The 18,946-nt window shown below is 35.2% G+C and overlaps 1 long non-coding RNA gene across 1 annotated transcript in view; it reads left to right on the forward strand.

Annotated features, from left to right (window-relative positions):
• Positions 1–18,946, forward strand: part of LOC122798872 — a 308,307-nt gene that overhangs the window by 133,551 nt on the left and 155,810 nt on the right. The window lies entirely within an intron of this gene.

Consider the following 18,946-nt stretch of genomic DNA (forward strand, 5'->3'; position numbering starts at 1 on the left):
TTGATTTCAACATCCAGTACAATTACGGCATGTTCTGGCTTTTCATGCAGCTAAATGTAGTTATTCATATCTTGTTTACCAAAGCCCCTCATGTATCAAGCTCATTCTATGTAAGCATGTCTCACAAAACATTGATCAAACATTTCATTTTTAATTACAGCCAGGTGGCTCCAAAGAGAATAACAACTTAACACTGGTCCATAAACTCCAGTGCTAAGAAAGGACAATAAAAATGCTCAAGACAAGATAAACTATAAGTGGTCAGTGAAAAATATCAGCTGTAACCTTACAATCATTGAACGGCTGCTGAGCAGGGAACAGAACTCCCCCTGGAATTCAGAAAGGGCTAGCACAGTGGTAATCCTTAACATGTTAGGGGTTGGGAGTTGGTGTGATGATATGAGGTAATGCCATCTGGACCAGGGAGAATAGGGCAGTTTATGTGTAACATATGCCAGCATAGCTAGCTGGAGTTTTCTAAGGAATTTTGTCATTTGACTATCAAACTGATTTGTACAGATGCTTGTGTTAAAAACATATTTGTAAAGTTGCTTGTGTTAAAAAATGCATCATGTATTTGTAAAGTTGCTTGTGTTAAAAATGCTTCATCAGTGGATCCTGTTGGAGAGAAAAGAAGTATACACGTATGTCAGACAGTATTATAACTGATTAAATTTATGTTTTAACAGAGAATTATGGAAGGGAAGAGATTAATCTCAGTCCAGCTAATTTTGAAAAATAGGTTAAAAATTAAATGGATTGGTTTAGGCCATAAAGATTTTATCTTACAGGTCTGATTGCAGACAGAGACAAAAATGTCTGGAAAAACCACATCTAGGAATCTTACTGCATTGTCCTTAGGGGTGAATTAGTTGCTACTCTGGAAGGGTGGAATTTTTTGAAATTGTTTTATAGCTTTGAGATGCTGCAACAGATCGTAGCAAAACTCTGGGTGGGTATTGTACCAGAGTCAGGTGACCAGCTATGATGTCATTCGATAACCAGCACTGAAAAGATTTTCTGGATATTACTGAAAGATGATGGAACTCTTACAGTGACACTTTGTTTTTCAGAACCTGACAGGAAAGATCTCTGACAGATACCTCACACCACCTCACACCTCATCTTTCTTTGCTGTAATAAGCAACTCACCTCTCATCATCTTGCCTTGCTGTAGTAAGCAACTTAACTAGGGAACAAGGATTCTTTAGTCAGTCAGGAAAATATAGTGATATTAGTTAAGTATTGTTTTTTTGCATCTTTGTGAATATATCCAACTGTGTTATGTTTTATATCTCCTGTGATTGAAACCCTGGTGTTTACAGTATTCTCATGTTTTCTATTTTATTATTTATTATTAAATATCTCTATGTCTTTCATTGTGGATGGAATTTTAGAAAATACTTTTAACATCTTAAGAGTACTTGCACTTATTTTAGTGACACTGTGGCTGTTCCTGAAAGCCTTACTGCACTGGTCAAACTCTACCATTTGTATTAGTATTCACTTTACTCAGTATAATTGGGCACCCTTGTAAGATCCTTATAGTAGCTGACTGGTGGCAATGTAATAACCTTATAGTCTGGCAGAGGGGGCACAGCTGGTAAATCTTTTCCAGCATTTCCCAGGTGTGTGTGTGTGTGTGTGTGTGTGTGTGTTTGCGTGTGTGCATGTGTGTGCGTGTGTGTGTGTGCGTGTGTGTGTGTGTGTGTGTGTGTGTGTGTGTGTGTGTGTGTGTGTGTGTGTGTGTGTGTGAGCACATGTGTGAGAGAGGGACAGACAGACAACACATACATGAAGTAAAATTTATTTTATTTTTATTTTTATTTATTTTACATTTGTTGACCGGAAATTATATCACTGCACTCTTTGCAGGAGTTGTGGTTAGCCCAATAGGGAGGAAAAACCCCTGTAAAAGCAGAATGGTGCCACACTGAGATATTCCATTTCCTTCCTACCTTGCATTGGAAACTGGTGAGGGGCAATGAAATGTGAAAAATTATAGATGGTGAGGGACAATCAAAACAAATATGAAAGAAAAACAAAAATACGTGTCGTTGCTCTTCTCAGCTAGAGCGTCTTCTGTGTGGAGACATGCGTGAATGGGCATACCTTCGTTGAAGGTTGTGCATCAGGGCTGGTAACTCGGCACGTAAAAATCAACTACCAATCATTAGCGGACCGGAGTTCCGCTGTGGCAACCCCTAACCGGGAAAAGCCGAAAGACACAAACAAACAAACGTGTTGTTGCTCAGTGCATTCTCCCATTCTTACTTATATAGTTCTTTCATCAGTTTTGTTTGGCTTGATATATATTATGCATTTCCAGCTAGTTTCTTTAATGAAACAACACGTTAACTGATTGTAAAACTGATGTGATCATAATTACTGTTCCCTAATGGCATACCCACAATGCAATAATCCCCTTCTAAAAGCTTCTTTGTTTTTGTATTATCCAGCAGGTTGCAATCCCTCTGTGTTCTGTCTTACTATATGTTGCATACAGATATTGATTACAAATTAGTGTAGGAGACCGCTTGCAGTTATTAACTTACTGTAGCTTTCCCAACAGAAACCAGGCACATTCAAGTCTCCCTTTATAATATCACAATCACTGATTAGAGTTTTGTATGTCTCCAGGAACTGTTAAATCCTATGAAATGCAGTCTGCAAAAATCCAATGTACTGCTTTGTTCATTAACATTTTCTAAAAAAAACTAACATACCATTAAGTCACAGTTTTGATTTCAACATCCAGTATAGTTATGGCATGTTCTGACGTTTCATACGGCTAAATTTAGTTATTCATATCTTGTTTACCAAAGCCCCTCATGTATCAAGCTCATTCTATGTAAGCATGTCTCACAAAACATTGATCATACATTTCATTTGTAATTGCAGCCAGGTGGCTCCAAAGAGAATAACAACTTAACACTGGTCTATAAACTCCAGTGCTAAAAAAGGACAATAAAAATGCTTGACAAGATAAACTATAACTGGTCAGTGAAAAATATCAGCTGTAACCTTACAGTCATTGAACAGCTGCTGAGCAGGGAACAGAACTCCACCTGGAATTCAGAAAGGGCTAGCATAGTGGTAATCATTTAACATTTTAGGGGTTGGGAGTAGGTGTGATGATATGAGGTAATGCCATCTGTGCCAGGTAGAGTAGGACAGTTTATGTGTAACATATGCCAGCATAGCTAGCTGGAGTTTTCTAAAGAATTTTGTCATTTGACTATCAAACTGATTTGTACAGATGCTTGTGTTAAAAACGTATTTGTAAAGTTGCTTGTGTTAAAAAATGCATCATGTATTTGTAAAGTTGCTTGTGTTAAAAATGCATCATCAGTGGATCCTGTTGGAGAGAAAAGAAGTATACACATATGTCAGACAGTATTATAACTGATTAAATTTATGTTTTAACAGAGAAATATGGAAGGGAAGAAATTAATCTCAGTCCAGCTTATTTTGAAAAATAGGTTAAAAATTAAATTGATTGGTTTAGGCCATAAAGGTTTTATCTTACAGGTCTGATTGCAGAGACAAAAGTGTCTGGAAAAAACATGACTAAGAATCTTACTGTATTGTCCTTAGGGGTGAACTAATTGCTACTCTGGAAGGGTGGAAATTTTTGAAATTGTTTTATAGCTTTCAGATGCTGCAACAGATCTTAGCAAAGCTCTGGGTGTGTATTGTACCAGAGCCAGGTGACCAGATGTGATGTCATTCCATAACCAGCACTAAAACGATTTTCTGAGTATTAGTGAGAGATATGATGGAACTCTTACAGTGGCACTTTGTTTTTCAGAACCTGACAGGAAAGATCTCTGACAGATACCTCACACCACCTCACACCACCTCACACCTCATCTTTCCTTGCTGTAATAAGCAACTCAGCACTCATCATCTTGCCTTGCTGTAGTAAGCAACTTAACTAAGGAACAGGGATTCTTTAGTCAGTTAGGAAAATATAGTGAGATTAGTTAAGTATTTTTTTTGCATCTGTGTGAATATATACAACTGTGTTATGTTTTCTATCTTCTGTGGTTGAAACTCTGTTGTTTACAGTATTCTCATGTTTTCTATTTTATTATTTATTATTAAATATTTCTCTACCTTTCATTGTGGATGGACTTTTAGAAAATACTTTTAACATCTTAAGAGTACTTATGCTTATTTTAGTGACACTGTGGTTGCTCCTGAAAGCCTTACTGCATTTGTCAAACTCTACCATTCGTATTAATATTCATTTGCCGTGGTGGTATGACGGTAGCATTGTTACCTCACAACAAGAGGTTCTCCCATTCGATTCTCGGCTTGACTTGGGCGTGCCTTCTGTGTGGAGTCTGCATGTCCTCCCCATGGTTGGGTAGCATTCGAAAGACATGCATGCGTAAATGGGCATGCCTTCATTGAGGGTTGGGCATCGAGGTGGCACCTCGGCGTTTCGTAAAAAAAATCTACTGCCAATCATTAGTGGACCGGAGTTCCGCTGTGGTGACCCCTTACAGGGAAAAAGCCAAAAGACAAACAACATAATTGGGTATCCTTGTAAGATCCTTAGAGTAGCTGACTGGTGGCAACATAATTAACTTATAGTCTGGCAGAGGTGGCACAGCTGGCAAATCTATGCCAGCCTTTCCCAGGTGTGTGTGTGTGTGTGTGTGTGTGTGTGTGTGTGTGTGTGTGTGTGTGTGTGTGTGACACAGTGCTCCAAAGTGGTCAATGTGGAATCTTTTTGGGGCCTGTAGAGAGAGTGAGGGAGAGAGAGAGAGAGAGAGAGAGAGTCCAGCCCCAGGTCTGGAGTGTGCTCCCTGTGTGCTCTTAAGGGAAATTTTGCTTGGTGCAGAGATCTGCATCTGAAAATATTGTGTGTATCCATTTTTGTTCCTAGTGGCCATCCCTCGCTGCTGTCAATTGTGAGGATTGAGGCTCCTTGATTACTGGCCCAGAGTAGGGACTGTCACTGTTGGCATAATGGCTAAGGTGTTTAACTCACAGAGAAGTGATACAGGGTTTGATTCTCACTTGGAAAAGTAGGCTAGGCTTTAAATGGCCAACAAGAGCAGCCAGTCTTGTATTTAGCTATGAACCTATGTGTTGAACACCACTAGCAGATGCCCATTTTAAATCAGAGACAGGACTACCACAGTGATTCTACATTGTTGGTAAAATCACTGTGGTAGGTTATCTCAGACAGTGCTAAATGCTAATGAGGCATTTTAGGTCAGTGGCTACTGGTAATTTGCCATGAACTCTCCCCTGAAAATGCCGGTGGTTAGGGTAGTTACAATCACTTGGCTGCATAAATTAGCATGGATGCATGTCCTAATGAACAATGTGAAAATGCTATGCTCCTCCATAACAGCTAGTTGGATAGGGTCTATATTACATGATCAAAACCTTAGGCTATTGAATACCTAAAGGTCGATCACTAAATGTTGACCTCTGAAAATTGCGAACTGATGTTTCCACACAGGGAATCAAAGCCGTTGGCCAAATTAAAAAAAAAAAGTTGAAAACATAAATCAAGTAGGGGGGCTTTGCCCCCCACACCCTCCTAACTAAATATACCAACTTTGATATCACTCTACATCGTAAAAAGGGCAAAATCCATGTTACGGCCAAAAAACTTGTTTCCCTGTGTGGAAACAGCCATTCACAATTTTCAGACTTCATCATTTAGTGATCGACCTTTAGGTATTTGATAACCTAAGGTTTCGATCATTTAACATAGACCCATTGGATAGACCCATAAAAGTTAAGGTCAGGTAAGTGCCTGTGTAGAGGTAGTGGTGGGGTGTATGATTGTGTAGCAGCGTGTGTGTGTGTGTGTGTGTGTGTGTGTGTGTGTGTGTGTGTGTGTGTGTGTGTGTGTGCGTGTGTGTGTGCGTGTGTGTGTGTGTGTGTGTGTGTGTGTGTGTGCATGTCTATAGGGGTAAGAGTAGTCACAGATGACCGTGTGTGTTTGTGTATGCCTGCATGCGTGTGTGTGTGTGTGTGTGTGTGTGTGTGTGTGTGTGTGTGTGTGTGTGTGTGTGTGTGTGTGTGTGTGTGTGTGTGTGTATGTGTGTGTATGTGTATGGGCATGAGTGAATGGATGAATGTGGTTTGTGCCATTTTTAATTTCTCCAAGCCTTTTGGGTTTCTAATATCATGATGGGAATGGACCCCATTCCTAAGTCAAAGTATGATTAAAGTTCATGAAATTAGTATTGTTTCACTCTTTGATGTTATCCAAAAGGGCTCTTTGTGGCACCCGCAATGTGCCCAGTAATGACTCCTTCTCCAATTCATACGGTGTTATATGAATTGGTTGTTACATGAATTGGTAACATATCTAAATACTATTGTAAATTCTTTTTTATAAGACCAGTTGTTCCTGCTACTATTGGAACTGTCTGGGTATCTTTCTTCCACATGGCTCTCATTTCTGCCTGCAGATCAAGGTATTTTATGACTATGTGTCTCTCTGTATGCAAGACACTGTAGCCACTAGGTATGGTGATTTCAGTGATCAATGCTAATTTTGTCTTCTTTTCTTGGACCACTATATCTGGTTTTCTAGCATCTATCTTTTAAACTGTTGGTATTGGGTGATCCCATGTGATATAAGCTTCATCATTTTTTATGATTCTTTCTGGCTCATGTTTCCAGTGTTTTTCAGCCACTTCGATACCATAATGTTTGCACAATCTCCAGTGTAACAGTCTCGCCACATTATTATGCCTTTCAGTATACAGTCTCTCTGCCATTAGTGCATCGCAATCAGCAACAAGATGCGTGACTGTTTCCAATTTGGTTTTACAAAACCTACATATGTCAGTTTCTCCCACATGTTCAATGGACTTTGTAAACCAGCATGTATGTAGCCCACTATCTTGGTCTGCCAATATTAACCTTTCATTTCTTGATGTGAATTCACCTCTCCTTAACCATTCCTGAGTTTGTTCTTGATCAATATGAGGCTCTTCCAGAAGATTTCTATACTTGCAACTATATTTATTTTTTCATGAGTGTGATCAAGAGGGAGGTGATGTCAGAAACACTGAATGTGTGTGTGTGCGTGTGTGTGTGTGTGGGGGGGGGTATGTTCATAGATTCATAGGTTGGTACTAGGCTATCAGCCCTAAGGCCTATGCAAGCCAAGCCATAACAATTCCCTGGAAATTTTTTCCCACAATATTTACTTCTCTGGGCCCCTGTCTAGCAGGGCGACTGACATGATCTCCGGGGTGAATTTCCTATCTGCCATCCAATCATCAAGGTTCCTTTTGAAGAGGGCCAATGAGGTGCTCTGCTTGATATGTATTGGTAGTCTATTCCAGAGTATGGGGAGTCTCTGGGTCAGGAACCTATCCCTCCAGCATGTTTTGTTCATTGTGATGATAAGATTTAGATCCCTGGAGCGTGTGGCTCTGAGGGATTGGGATTTCTTTAAGTGGAACATGTCCAACAGCTCAGGGTTTGACATGGCCTTGTATGTTAAACAGAGATCGCCTCTGAGTAGACAATATGCCACAGAGTATAGATGGAGTTTTTTTAGACAGTCAGCAAATGGCATCTGCTTTAGGCCTGTGATTCTTTTAGTGAGGTATTTCTGTGGCCTTTCCAGCTGTTGTAGATGTCTTGTGAGGTACATACCAAATGGGGCATTATACTCTATAATGGGTCTAATGAGGGATGAGTACAGTGGGACAATGACCTCCTTTTTTCTGGATGAAAAGGCCTTAGTGATGAGGTGTGCCATGTAGAAGGATTTCCTTACTGTTGTGGTGATGTGGTTATCGAAAGTGAGACCACTGTCCACTTGTGTCCCTAAGTCTCTCATCACACTTTCGATGTTTAGTGTCCTGCCACCTATGTGGTAGTTTGTGTGTGTGTGTGTGTGTGTGTGTGTGTGTGTGTGTGTGTGTGTGTGTGTGTGTGTGTGTGTGTGTGTGTGTGTGTGTGTGTGTGTGCGCTTGTTTGTGAGGTAGTGGATAGGAGGTTACCTTTGCTAATAAGATACATGGGATGCCAGTTATAATTACTGCAGTAAAGTGCTGATTAGCACTTGTTGTAACTGCTGATGATTCAGAGGCATGCAAATTAGCTGGTAATGATGTTTCCCTCAAGACAGCTAATCATGTCTTTGAACTGCATTTTATGTGATTGTGTAAACTGCCACTTTTGGCCACAGCACTTTATGGGTCAGTGTAATTGAATGCATAGACTAATGCCAATAATTGGCAGCATTATTCACAGTACTGCATTGCCTGTTAAAGTGTCAGAGTCAATTCTTAACCAAAAACACAAGTATTCTTGAATATTTAGGACAGCTAAGCTGTAGGTTAAATGAGACTTTAATCTAGTTATAGGACACAGCACAGCTTGTCTTTAGCATATTAATTGCACATTTAGTATATTCCAGAAAAGTCGTAGTGCTTCCAAAATGCAGGTAGAGATAACAATAGCTATGTCTATGGAGTAATGCATGTTAACTGAAGGTTGCCATAATGGTTAAGGTGTTTACCTTGCAGACACAAGATGCAGGGTTTGATTCTCACATGGGGTAATTGCCTAGCCTTAAAATGGCCCACAAGCACAGTTAGCCTCCTACTAACCTGTGCACTGTTTCAGTTTACAGTGGCCTACCTTCCATAGTGGATTCGGTACTATTTGGAACATGCTTTTGTTTGTTACAGCTATTTTTAATGTCAGATAACTCATTAGAAACCAACTTGTCAAATGCCTTACTCATCAAGTTGCTCCTCTTAGAAAGTTGTACATCATGGAGTTTTTTGCAGCCCCCTCCCCCAATCCTGCATTGAGGCCTACACCACCATGCCCCCTCAGGTAATATAAAAATGTGCCAACATCACATTTCTTCTTGGGAAGGAGAGCCAACTTAAAACTTTGATGAGTTTGTTATCAATAGTACAAAACCATTATGTTTTTTACAGCAATATTACCAACTTTTGGGGAAGGCAAGCTGTACTTTGCAATTATCCAGGTCTAAGTGAATTTAATTGCAATCTGTCTTCTGATGCAGGTGTATTATACAGAAACAAACATTAAATACTTTTTTATATTAACTGATATAATTTTGGTTCAAAAGTCTTTCCTTAATCTGTGACTGTTTGTTGCATTAATACAATTAAAAAAGAAATAATGCCTGACCTAGTGGGTTGTTTCAGGACATGAGACACCCTAGAGTGCTGTGGGGTCCATTGCTGCAGGCAGAGGTTCATATATACTTATAACTTCATCTGTACTTACTATGCTATTTATTTGTAAGGATTTTATGAAGCTTTATATACCCATGATAGCTTTTAGCCCTTTTAGTTTGTATATAAATAACCCAGAGCTGAGCAGAAGAAAGATTTGTTGGGACATTTACATGTTGCCCCTGTTCATGTCAGATGTATGTGCAAAACCAGGAATGAATTTGTGGTTTCCCATCAATTCATTAAATTAAAAATGTTATATCTGAATAGTGAGGGGCGTGGCCAGCATGAAAAAAAGATAGCAGCACTTCTTCACTGATCTGCTACAAAATATATATTTCTGGAAGGAATTTTTTTTTTGTTTAAATAATCCTAAACAGTTCAAACTAGTGAATTGTGATAGCCCTTGGTGTTATAAAGGATTATTTCAAGAAATTTTTTGAAAATCTAATAACTTTCCTGTCAAAAACTGTGTAAAAGTAATTTATCTCACTGTATTCAGCAGCAACATGAGGTACACTAAGGCAGCACTTCAGGATTCTTCATGTAAAAAAGAGCTTCAGTCACATTTGTCTCATATTCAAGAATTATCATTAAAAATGGAGACACTGGACAATAAAATTGATGATTTTAAGAAAGATTGCTCCAAACAAATGGGACAAATTAATGAAGCTCATCAAGTATAGAAAAATCAGATCTCTGGCACTGAAGAATCCCTTAATATTATGGATGGAAGGCTAAATGAAGGAAAAAAAACAACATTGAACTTTTATTGCAGGAAAATAAAATCTTGTCAGCTAAAATAGATGACTGTGAAAATAGATCTCAAAGGAAGAATGTTCATATATTTGGACTTCCTGAAGGTACTGAAGGTAACAATATGATTTATTTTTTAACTGCCTGACTTTCTAAGACTTTAGATCTTCCTGAAGCTCTCTCTTTTTGTTTAGAGAGAGCACACCATTCCCTAGGTAAACCTGCTGCAAAACCTGGTTCTTCTCTGAGATCTATATCAGTGAAGTTTATTTCATCCCAAGAGAAAGACCTGGTGCTTAAAACTGCATGGGCTAAGTCACCACTTAAATATGATGGAAATATTGTGCATTTTGACAATGACTAGTCAGCAACAGTGATCGCAAAAAGAAAATTCCTTTCAGTTATTACAGACCTAAAAAAGAAGCAAATGAAAGTACATTTATTGTTCCTTGCCAGGCTAAAGATTTTCTTACAAATGGGGTTAACCTCATCAAAGATTTTGACCCTGCTTTGTCATGTTTACAAACAAATAAAATTATTGAACAAACAGAGCAAATGGATTGGAGTAATATATCCTCAAAGAGACATATAGATTCAAATGGGAGCAAGATAAGTGAGACAAAGAAAAAAATAAGGGACAATGAAGAACCTTTCCTTTTTCCTTTTTTCTTTATTCAGTCCTTATTTACAAGGAAAGCAAAATGATGTTAAAGCATGTTTATTTTTTTTGTAAGCAAGCACAATTTTAGTTTTATATAAACTTTTAACAATAAAGCAAGAAACAATAACATACTCGGTTACAACATAAATAGAAAATTGACTAAAAGCAAGTAGACTGCACATGAAAGGTAATTTAACTCTTTTTTTCTACATTATACTTATTTATTTTACAGTTAATTGACAATATATTTTCATGAGTTGGAACAAAACATATACATTTTTTAACAAAAACATTTAGTGTTTATATTAATATATAAAGTTGCAGGCTTCTATATGAAATTGCATGCATAGAAGTTACTGCATATTTTATTTATGAAATAGAAAAGACTGTAGCATGACACATAGTTGAACTCACATTTGTTTATCTTATATAATTACTGTTACAGGCTTTAACACAGCATATATCTTTAGTAGTGTCTTATTTTTCTTGATCCTTTTGGGAAAAGTAACAACAGTGTTAATTTCCACCTGTTACTTTAACAGTGTATTATACAAAATACCATCACCATCACTTTAATATAAAATGAATATAAATTATCCAAAGTAGTTACTTGCAAGAGTAATATTTAAAAGAAAGCTTTGTTAACACTAATAATTGAATTATAAAGCTGCCTGGGGAGCCAATATACAGTGTTAGATAATAAGCCATTGTTTGTGCTAGACACAATTAAATGTGAGGTGGGGATAGGGGGTGAATATAACTGTTAAAGAAGTGTCTTTTATGGTTATTTGGTTAAAAATAGGTTTTAGTATATTAAACAACCTTAAAACTCTCTGCTTGAATGAAAGATTGATCTTGGTGTTGTATGTAATGAAAATTACTTTTATTTGAGGGCTATACTTATGTGAGAAGCTTCAGTGTGGTTTAGAAATGAAGCTCCTTTCTCTCAGGCTCAAACTTTCGTCTTTCACTAGATTAGGTGAAGCTTTTGAGGTAAAAGCCCTGAGATAACTTGAAATTCCCACCCAAACTGACAGAATACAACTGTTCAAGCTTCGAGATCTGGTTTGATAGGCAGCTTTGGAAATATAATTTAAATAAAAGGTGGATCCTTCTAATGCATTAGCTCAAATTTCACTTTAATAACACATAGCTATACAAGCTAGCATAGCTGAAGAAAAGTTAATATCATGTTACATAAAGCATGAACACATAATTGAAACAGAAAAAAAGTGTATATTCTTTGAAACTATTACTTGATGCAAATGAATACAAATATAATATTTAAAGTTTTATTTTTATGGCAAAATATACAAGTGTAGAACATACTGATAAAACACACAAAGGTTCTAAGGAAATAAAAATGCTGGGGATTTATCTTTGTACCAATAAATCATAGTCTGTGTTGTTCTTTAATAATGTATTTGATATATACAGTTTAGATATTTTTCTTTGTAAATAAGTCTAAAAATGAAACAACTGTTCTACTTATTTATATTAATAAAGACTTATAGAATAGAGCTATACTTTTAGATAATTGTTATTAGAGTTATATATATTTGTGGTAGAGTGGTTTGGGGGTATCTTTCTTCTCACTCTTTGTCAGAATATTGGATGAGTTGGTTTTCTTGGATGGTTAGACTGTTCAAGCATGGAGTGTTAGACTCCATGATGGATAGGAGGGGTATTAGAAGTAAGGGTTTTATGACAATTTTACTTGTTGCCTTTTTATGAGTGTCCACAAATGTAGTGATTTTATTCCTAGATCTACTCCCAGAATTTACTATTTGTACGAACAGTAATAAACAGCTCTTTATAAAGAGAGCATCGTTGCCTATGAGAAATAAGTATATGTTTCTGATCAATAGGACACATGACATTTATTAACTGTATTTTTATAAATGTAAATGGATTAAACAATGGAAGCAACAGATGTAATTTAAATAGATATCTGAAGCTGTTGAATTCTCAAGTTATCTTTCTACAGGAAACACCCTTATTAGCAGAAGATATAAACAAACTAGATACTAAGAATTACACTATACTATCCAGTTCACAACATAATCAGAAAAAAGGGGAGTAGCTATTTTATGGAACAATTATTTACCTATGTCTGAAGTTATGGGAACATATGAAGATGACAAAGGTATGTTTTGTACTGCTACTACAAAATACAATAAGAAGATATTAGCACTTGTTAATGTGTACTGGATTTCAGGAATAAGAGTCAATATAGTTGAGCAACATTTAGCACAAGTAATTCAACATGCAAAAGGCAGTATCATTTTGGCAGAAGACCTTAACTGTATAGTATCACCAAGTTATACTAATGCAAACAGTAAAAGGAAAATTCAGCTGTCTGCAAAAAAGTTAATGAATTTACTGAATGATTTCATCTTGGAGATATAAAAGAATTTTCAGAGCCAATTTCATAAATCTTTATACATTATTCTCATAGGCATGGAACACAATCCAGAACAGACAGAGTTTATATCTCTAATGAACTAGCAGACAAGCTGGGTAAAGTTAAGACAGTAACTTGCCCATTTTCAGATCATAATGCAATCACTTTTGAATTGTATTTGAATTCTAATAATAACATTAATATAAGAAGAATACCAGCAAATATAACAGGTTTACAAGAATCTACAGACTATTTTCTTAAGGAAATCTCCTTCTTTATAGAAATTAACAATACAGTGGATACTTCAGAAGTCTATATATGGGATGCTCTAAAAGCATATGTGTTTAGTAGAATCTCTAATTGGCTATGAAATAAAAAAAAAGTAATGGGACAAAGAATTACATGAAATACAGGGAAAATTTGATAAGTTGAAGTTATAAAACCAGAAGAATAAAAATAATAACATAGAAGAGATCAATAAGCTAAATGACAAATACTTGGAAATTTTAAATCATAAAACCAAAATCAATCTTGAGAAGTTTAAGATAATTAACTTTTCTATCAACTCAAAATCTATACACAATCTAGCCACCAAAACAAAATTACTCAGTAAATCCAGTCACATAAAAAGAACTCCATTCACATAAACAGAAAAGAAAAGTAACAGAAATAGAAAATATTCTAAAGGAATTCAGAGATTATTACAATGAAATTAATCAAAACAATACACTGATAGATCCATAGGAAACAATCAAAACATTTATTAGAAAAAATATAAAAACTAGACTATCAAATGACCAAATGAAATTAATTGATAAACCAATTTCTATGTCTGAACTTCATACCAAATTTCTAAATTGAAGTCTAATAAAGCATGAGGTAATGATGAAATTATATCTGAACTTTGCAGGCTGTTACCTAAAAAAGCCCTACACATATTACATAAGTTTTTTTTTTTTCTGTAGTTAAGGACTTAACCAAAGCTATTCATGGCAATTCATTCTGATAGACTAAAGCACATTCTACCTTTTATGATCAATGAAAATCAAATTTGGTTTATTTTAAATAGAATTATATATGATAATATTAAAAGAATAATTACAATAATCAAGTATGAAAATAACCAGATGAGAATTTAACATTAGTGAGTCTTGATATAAGTAATGTTTTTGACTCCAACTGGAAATATATTTTGCTAGTTCTAGAAGAATACAAGTTTTGTCTTAACTTTGCACATCTTATTAATCGTCTGTATGCAGATTGATTTGCATATGTCACAGTAAGCACTTTTAAATCTGATTATATGCAAGTATTAAAAGGAACTAAATAAGGGTGTCCTCTTTCACCTCTGCTTTTTACCCTAGATATGAAACCATTTGCTAACTTTATTAGATCAAATACAGATATAAAAGTTATTAAAATAAAGGACAATTCAAGTTCTAAAGTTCAGTTGTTTGCAGATAACATCTTATTGACATTGAGTGATAATAATAAATCTATATCTGCAACTTTTTTAATAGTAGAACTATTTCAAAGAAAATCTTGTTTAACATTTAATGATAATAAAGCAAAAATGTTACCGATAAACATAAATAAGAATACAGTCCAAAAAAGTTCCTTAAATATATTGTTAATGAAAAGAAAATTAATTACTTGGGAATAACCATAATGGACAATATTAAATATATAGTAAATTATAATTATACTAATTGTGTAAGTAAGATAAAGAATATAATGGAGAAATGGAATAAAATTGTCTGTACAATGGAAGAAAGACTCTCTATCATCAAAATGATTATCTTGCCAAAAATTCTATATATTATTCAATCATTAACATTACCTCCTATGAAAACCCATATTAAAGAATTTAACACTTTAATTTTGAAATTTCTTTGGTTCCTTGACAAATGAAGACCTGAGATAAATCATCATATTAGAAACTGGGAAGTAGGAGGAATAGGACTACGAGACATAGAATTATATTTATTATCATCAGTTATGTAAACAGTATGTCTTTGGATCAACAATACTTATACAGCTAGATGGAAAGAATTTTTAGGAAGCCTTTTTATGCATTCTAACTGTAATAGATATACTAATAATTATCTTATATTAAATAACAGTTTATTTTTAGTTATTAAATTATTACATTATAGGGAAAAGTCACCAAGCAAGTGATTCTTACTTCATTTTAACTATATTACATAGTTTGAGAAATTTTATATATAGAAGTCTAGCGTATAAAACATGGATTTTTCATTATGTTTCCTATAGCATATACTCAAAGTAATATCCCTACTTCACATTTAGAAACAATGGTTACCTTTAAAGAGAAGAGGCTTAAAGCCCTGTCTGTCTACTCAGTCTCGTACAGACTGTTCAGAAGTGACCTGTGTCTGGCATACAAGGCCATCTCAGACTCAGCCTTGATAAAGTTGCTGCATATCCGTAAGTTAAACTCCACAAGTGCAACCCACATACAAGGCCTCAACCTGGTCTGTAACATTTATAGAACTTGTTAGCAGGATAGATGTGTGTCCCAGCAACTCCCCCATCTGTGAAATACACTCCCTCTCCATGTCAAGCAGAGTACTTCACTAGCCCTCTTTAAGAGGAACCTGGATGACTGGATGGGAAATAGAAAATATACTCCTGGGATCCCACCTTTGTTCCTGCTGGACAGGGAAAACAGGTGCTGACTTTGTGGGAACATGGAAGAAATTCTTGGCTAGGCTTATAAGGGCCTCAAGGCCAATAGCCTAGTATCGTCCTATGAACCTATGAACTTATGAGAATAATTTGTTGTATTGGTTCCAATTAATGAAGGACAAAAGGCTGCACTCAGTAGATTACATTAGGAATAAATATGATTTGGACAAAGATATGTTGTTAGATATGCAATCTTGTAGACTATATATAGAAGGAGAAATTAAGTAAATGCAATCAATGTTAAGGGATCATATCCCAAAACTGACTGAATATATTATATTTTTATTGCAACAAAATTCCTTGAGATATGGTCTCTTGTCCAAATTGTATACAGTGCGAAAGATGGAAACTAAAACATGCAATGATACATATTGAAACTATTTTACTCCAGTCAATAATACACCACCAAGTGAAGAAGGCAAAAAAGTATTTATATTATCATCTAAACACACTACTTCATTTTTTAGATGGCATTTGTTTACATGGAAGTTTTTACATAGGACCTTCTTCACCCCTCATAAAATTGAATTGATTTACACGAAGAAGCAACTTTATTGGAGAAGCAAGAAAAAAATTAAAGTAGATTGGCAACACATGATCTTTATTGTACCTTCTTGCTTCCTTTTTGGAATAATATTAATTCTTTTTACAGGCATTTTTTGGAGATACATTTATTTTATCTAAATCATTAATTATTTTTAATACCCCTATTCCCACTTGTGTTAAAAGAATCAAAATATAACATATTGTGACTGTATTGACCATCTCCAGAAAAGTCATCACACAAAACTGGAAAAATGAATTTACTACTTCATTTAAAGAATTTATATGTTTAGCAACTAAAGTAACCCATCTAGAATTTTTTACAATCAGATCGAGAATGAACAGAATTACCTCTTGCCTCAATGAATGGACAAAATTTAAAGAACTGCTTGACAAGCAAAAATAAGCAAAAAAAAAAAAATTCTGGAATTCCATAGACATGCGACAACAAGAATGACAAGAAGGCTGATGGGCACTCTTGTAAATAGTTATTTTCTTTGTTTCTGTATTTATAAGATTAAGTTTGCTTTTTTGTTACTTTTAAATGTGTATGCACATTTCTGATTACAAATTTTGTAGTGATTATGGTTTATAAAAATTTAATAAAAACATTTTCTCAAAAAAATTATATCTGAATATCGTAAAATAAACACTTTATATGGAGGGAAGACAGGGCATTGAAATAAGTATCTTCTGTGAACCATAACTATTCCTCCAACATGAATGTTGCAAAACAGACTGAGATTCCTTAAGTGGGAGTTCATGTTATCAGTCAGCTAGCAAATGTGTAACAAGTTTGACAGAAATGGGTCTGCAGAGGCTTCAACAGACCCTAAGGCTTTATACATGAGGCACCATTTGCCTCTTCATAGCATGTATAATACCAAGAAGAGAGATAAGAATTTGAGATGATCAGAATAGTTTTTTTTTTATTTAGACCCTTGATTTCTTTTTAGTAAGGAAGCATTGTGGTCACTCCAGTTGTGATAAGTATTTGTTTATTAGCTTGAATGTACACAAAAACATAAACAAGTAAAAAGTGATGGGCATTCACAAGCTATGTAGCTGAAACACTGATATGTCCTTAAGGGGTCATTTGCACATATCAAATTTGTCTCCACTACAGGAATTGTATGGTATTACACAGTGAAAACTCCTGCTTGCTGGGTCTTTCTTGTAGTTTTCACTGAACGGTTGCCTGTGTGACCTTTTTACACTTTGGTTTGGAAAATATAGAATATGTTATTGCTTTACAGAGTAAGCCAATGACATACATACTCCACAGCCATTTATGTATGCTACTATAAATAACCAATATATATTTAGCACATTGATGAGTCATTTCCTATTAAAAATACCAACTATACAAAGTTAATGTACTGGTCTCCTTGTATAGACAAATCTATCTATTTAGCTATCTATCTGCCAATATATTTCCTATATTGGAGGCCCATGGGATATATGTAGATGATACTTTAAGGAGATGTCAGTGGTTTTGCTACATGAGCCCATGACATTTTACTTTTTAGTTTTTAAGACTTTAAGGGTACATTCAGACTAATAAAGGCACACCTATGTAGATGTAGACACGCCATGTTTCTGATCAGATGATTATGAGGTAAGGGAGTAAGTCAATTTCTCTTCTGTTGTTCTTCTAATTGTATTTTTACTGAATTGCTTAACTGTAAACAGCTTTTTTTATACTGAGAGTTGTATTTTCTATTTGTGAGTGCTCTATCTGTGCGTTTGTGCTTTTTTATGAGGTTTCTTTGTTCTAGTGAGGTATCAAATAACTGATTTGTTTGCAGTTAAAAGCATTCTCTAGAGTCTCCTTGTTCTTTTATCTGTTTAAAACTTTTATTTAGTGGCTACAGCTAGCAGCTGTAATAGTGTGGATTACTTTAATTGCATTTTACAGAATTACTAAACTGTAAACTACTTTTACATGCTGAGACTTGTATTTTCTGTTTGTCAGTGCTTTCTGTGCATTTATTGAGGTTTCTGTGTTCTACTCAGGTAATCTTGATAGAGACCTGCTGTTGTCCACACTTGGTAGTTTTTCTTTTGAGTTCCTTGTGTTCCTGGCATCCATTTTCTGCTGATAGTGTGTTATCTTCATTATTATTGAGAGTAACAGGGTTTCCTGACCTTCCCTAGCATGGGTGATTGGTGTAACAGCAGGGGCTAGTAGGACTGAGTAGTAATTTGAGCTTCCAGATTCATCCATTGTTTCTGGTATATAAACCCTGTGTCTGTAAGGGACTGTGCTTGTATTTACCAGACTGTGTAATTGGTGACTCATTACTGGGACTAAGCAGAAATACTTTGAGATTCCAAGATCAGAATAAGTTATTTTTTACATTTATTTAATTGAATTGCACTTCTTTAACTCTTATAATTGTGCTATTCAGCTAATCTACAAAATTTTGTACTGTTATAAAACTTTTTTACTGTTTCACTGCAATTATGTACTGTTTTATACTTTTTAACTGTATTTTTCATTGTTAGATACTGTTTCACTACTCTAATTGCATTTTTACAGAATAACTTAATTGTAAACTGCTTTTTCATACTGACAGTTGTATTTCCTGATGGTGACTGCTCTATCTGTGCTTTTGTGCTTTCTTCAGAGGTTTCTGTTTTCTAGGCAGGTATCATATA

The sequence above is a fragment of the Protopterus annectens genome, chromosome 3.part1 (genome assembly GCF_019279795.1).
Source record: "Protopterus annectens isolate FY-2018-M chromosome 3.part1, PAN1.0, whole genome shotgun sequence".
Taxonomy (NCBI): domain Eukaryota; kingdom Metazoa; phylum Chordata; order Ceratodontiformes; family Protopteridae; genus Protopterus; species Protopterus annectens.